A 4,950-nucleotide genomic window follows, 5' to 3' on the forward strand; every position below is an offset into this window, starting at 1 on the left:
AGGAATGATGTTGGGGTCTTTTCCTCCGTGGCTGGGTAACAGGAATACACGAGGATGGACAGCACACACCAGATACAGCTGACAGAGGATGACACAGACTTGGAAGGACTGGAAGACAGGACGATTCGGGTGGACCAGGAAGACTAGGAGGAATACAAAGAGAACAGGTAAGTAAAGCGTTTGTTTTAGCTGAGGATGACTACGCTGAGTGGTCGCTCAGTTGTCCGCTTTCGTCGAGACGAGCCCGGACAATGAGCGACTGGAGTGCTGTGCTTTTATCTGGTGCTCGTGAATGTGATGCAGCTGTGTGCTCATTAGAAGTCAGGTGATGGTGATCTTCGTGAGTGGGGGTCGTGAGAGCCTGACCAATCCATGACAGTACCCCCCTCCCCAGGGCCCGCTCCTGAGGGCCGACACCTCCGACGCCGTGGTGGTCTCCCTCTGCCTCTAGGCGCTGGGAACTCAGGGTGGCTCTCATGAAACTCCACCATGAGACTAGGATCGAGAATATCAGCTCTGGGAACCCATGTCCTTTCTTCGGGGCCGTACCCTTCCCAGTCCACCAGGTACTCCAACTGGCCACCACGACGTCGGGAACGCAAGATCTCCTTCACTGCGTAGACGGCTCCTTCTTCTAGGAGCAGTGGAGGAGGGGGTTCCTCTTCGTGGTCAGGCTCTGTGGAGGGAAGAACAGGATCGTGATAGGGTTTCAGGAGTGATACGTGGAATGTAGGGTGAATACGGTAGTGAGAGGGTAATTGTAGTTTGTAGGTGACGGGGTTAACCTGTTCCACGATGGTGAAGGGACCAACAAATCGGGGACTTAACTTGCGAGAGGGCAGTCGCATGCGTATGTCCCGGGTGGATAGCCACACCTTTTGTCCGGGTGTGTATCTGGGTTCTTCAGACCTTCTCCTATCGGCGGTTACCTTGCTTCGACGGACTGCCCTCTGCAGATGTTGATGAGCCTCGTCCCAGACTCTCTCGCTCTCCCGGAACCAGTGATCCACTGCGGGGACATCAGATGGTTCGCCATCCCAGGGAAAGAGCGGTGGTTGGAAGCCCAGGACGCACTGGAATGGCGTGAGTCCGGTGGAGGGTTGCCGCAGTGAATTTTGGGCATATTCTGCCCAGCCCAAATACTGGCTCCAGGAGTTCTGGTGACCACTGCAGAAGGTCCTCAGGAACCGTCCCACCTCCTGAATCTTCCTCTCTGTCTGCCCGTTGGTTTGGGGATGATATCCAGAAGAGAGGCTGACGGCCACACCTAGGAGCTTGAAGAAGGCTTTCCATAGACGTGAGATGAACTGTGGACCTCTGTCCGACACAATATCTTCTGGAATACCAAATGACCTGAAGACTTGATTAAAGATATTGTCGGCAGTTTCAAAGGCTGTGGGAAGACCTTTCAGAGGGATTAGTTTGACAAACTTTGAGAATCTATCTACTATGACTAGAATACAGGTATTACCTTCTGACGAAGGGAGGTCAGTGATAAAGTCCACTCCTAGGTGTGACCAGGGACGGTTCGGAATCGGCAAGGGATGGAGCTTTCCAGCGGGTAGATGACGTGGGCTCTTGGATTGGGCACAGTCCTTACAGCCCTGAACATATTGCCTCACATCCCTTGCCATGTTTGGCCACCAGAATCGTTGGGATACTAGCGAGAGAGTATTGTTGATCCCTGGATGTCCAGTGCCTAGCGAGGTATGTAAGGAGTGGATCAGATCTACCCGGTGTTCAGGTGGTATGAACTGCCGATGAGGAGGGCATCCCGGCGGAGCAGGGGCTTCCGGAGTGGCAACGACTGGAGGAGCGTTCCAGGTGATCGGACAAATGGAGATGTGTTCGGGAAGAATCTTCGTTGGGAGTTCTTCATGATCGTGATGCTCGTGTAAACGAGAGAGAGCGTCTGCTCTTAGATTCTTGGGTCCTGGACGATAGGAAATGGAGAAATCAAAACGTGAGAAGAAAAGTGACCATCTGGCTTGACGTGGACATAGTCTCTTGGCCTCTTTGATGTATTGGAGGTTTTTGTGATCTGTGATCACCTGGAACGGATGTTTGGCTCCCTCCAACCAGTGACGCCACTCCTCCAAGGCTAGCTTGATTGCTAGAAGCTCCCTGTCTCCTATGTTGTAATTCTGCTCCGCCGGGCTCAACTTCCGAGAGAAATAGGCACAGGGATGCAGTCGGGGCGGTGTATCATGATGTTGAGATAATACTGCCCCGACGCCGGTGGTGGATGCGTCCACTTCCACCACGAAAGGAAGATTTGGGTCAGGATGAGTCAGGAGTGGGGCCCTTGTGAACTCCTTCTTAAGAAGGCGGAAGGCTGCGGCTGCTTCTTTGGTCCACTCCAGTCCTTTGGGGTTACCCTTGAGGAGATTAGTGAGAGGTGATGTAATCCTGCTGTAGTCCTTGATAAACCGTCTATAAAAGTTAGCAAACCCAAGAAACCTCTGGAGCTCCTTAATGGAAGTGGGTTCTGACCAGGATAGAACAGCCTCAATTTTCTTCCCATCCATACGTATACCGGTTTGGTCAATGATGTATCCCAAGAAATGAATCGACTTCTGGTGGAATGAGCATTTCTCCGCTTTGAGGTAGAGGTGATGTTCTCTCAATGTGTGTAGGACCTCCGCAACGTGTTGGCGATGTTCGGCCTCACTCCGGGAGTAAATGAGGATGTCATCTATGTACACTATTACACAGTGGTGAAGAAACTCCCGGAGGACTTCATGAATGAAGTTTTGGAATACGGAGGGGGGCGTTGACCAGACCGTAAGGCATGACCTCATATTCATAGTGGCCAGTAGGGGTCACGAATGCTGTCTTCCATTGGTCCCCCTCACGTATTCTTATCAGATTATACGCGCTGCGGAGGTCCAATTTAGTGAAGACTTTAGCTTCTCGGAGCTGTTCCAAAGCGGCTGGTACCAGAGGAAGGGGATATCGGTATTTTACTGTACCGTTATTTAGGACCCTGTAGTCGATGCATGGACGCAGCCCTCCGTCCTTCTTGGCCACAAAGAAGAAGCTTGAGGCGGCTGGTGATTTTGAGTGACGTATGTACCCCTGACTCAGAGCTTCCCTTATGTAATCTTCCATTGCCTGATTCTCTGGAAGCGAGAGCGGGTAGATCCTACCTCTTGGCAACTGGGCATCTGGAACTAGGTCGATCGCGCAGTCCCATGGCCGATGCGGCGGTAGCTGGGAAGCTCTCTTGGGGCAGAAGACATCATGAAAGGAGCTGTACTCCTTAGGAATGTGGATAGACTGCTTCTCAGGAGGGCTCTCGACCGATGTTGCAAACAAAGAAATGGGGTTCCGACCTTGAAGAGGGAGATTTGGAAAACAGGCAGGTGTACATCCAGATCCCCATTTCTTTATCTCTCCTGTGCCCCAAGAGATGATGGGATCGTGCTTCACCAGCCACGGGCGCCCTAGAATGATGTCCATATTTGCACCCTCCAGAACCAGAAATTGAATCCTCTCTTGATGTAACAACCCCACTTGAAGAAGGATGTCTTCGCATTGTCGATGGATACGGGTCGAAGATCGAGTGCACTGGGTTATCGGTTGTATCTGGTATATATGCGAGGACGCCTCAGTACGGAGGTGGAGTTGACGACAGAGGGATTGGGAGATGAAGTTCCCTGCTGACCCGGAGTCGACGAGGGCTGTGACAAGGAGAGAAATAGAGGCAGTAGTTATTTGTACGGTGGTAGTAAGTGGTTTACATTGTTCAATATTCGTACTGAATACACTCACTGAAGTCCGAATGGGACGAAGGGGACACTCCATACGGGTGTGTCCACTGACACCGCAGTATAGACACAGACCCCGGGTCAGCCTCCTCTGTCGTTCCGCTGATGTCAGTCTTCCAGACTCTATTATCATGGGTTCTGGTTCTGGAGAGGCTGTTGACTCAGGCGATTGGAGGAGTGCAGACGAGGGGGTGATGGTGTCCTGTTGATAGGAACGGAGACGATCGGAACATCGGAGAGAATGTTGGATGAATCTCTCCAGACCCATTGTATCATCTAATGTGGCCAGTTGGATTCGGAGAGTGGGTTCCAAGCCGAGCCGGTACGTGGTCAACAACGATCTCTCATTCCATCCACTTGCAGCTGCTAGAGTGCGAAACCGGAGAGCATATTCCTGTGTAGATAGAGTACCTTGCTTTAGATGATACAGCTGCTCTCCAGCGGCTACTTCCCCATCAGAACGTCCAAACACCTCTTTGAAATACTCCGTGAAGGTAGTGATGGAATTCATGACCGGCCCGGCTTGGTTCCAGATCGTCTCAGCCCATTTAAGTGCAGGTCCAGAGAGTAGAGATACGATGTAGGCGATCTTCGACTTATCTGTGGGATATAGAGAAGGTTGCATTTCGAATATGAGGGAACATTGTAACAGAAAACCATTGCACTCCCCCGCTCCGCCTGAGTAGGGCGCTGGTCGGGCCATGGGACTGGAAGGAAGGGCCGAAGAAGAAACTGTGGAGGCGGAAGTGCTCGGTGCTGGTGGTGCGTTGGAAAGTGGAGCTGGTGGCTGTAGAATCCGCTTCAACTGGTCCACCAGCTCTTGAAGGTGATCGGGGGTGCTCATGTTGTCGTCGTTATGGGTCCGGGCTTCTGTTATGAAGCGGACAGGAGACAGAGGTAAGGAAACGTTAGGGTGTTTATTAAATGACAACAAGGAGCACATGAAGGATAGCCAGGAGGATCAGGAATGATGTTGGGGTCTTTTCCTCCGTGGCTGGGTAACAGGAATACACGAGGATGGACAGCACACACCAGATACAGCTGACAGAGGATGACACAGACTTGGAAGGACTGGAAGACAGGACGATTCGGGTGGACCAGGAAGACTAGGAGGAATACAAAGAGAACAGGTAAGTAAAGCGTTTGTTTTAGCTGAGGATGACTACGCTGAGTGGTCGCT

Source organism: Danio aesculapii, chromosome 3, assembly GCF_903798145.1.
Source record: "Danio aesculapii chromosome 3, fDanAes4.1, whole genome shotgun sequence".
NCBI classification, from domain to species: Eukaryota; Metazoa; Chordata; class Actinopteri; order Cypriniformes; family Danionidae; genus Danio; species Danio aesculapii.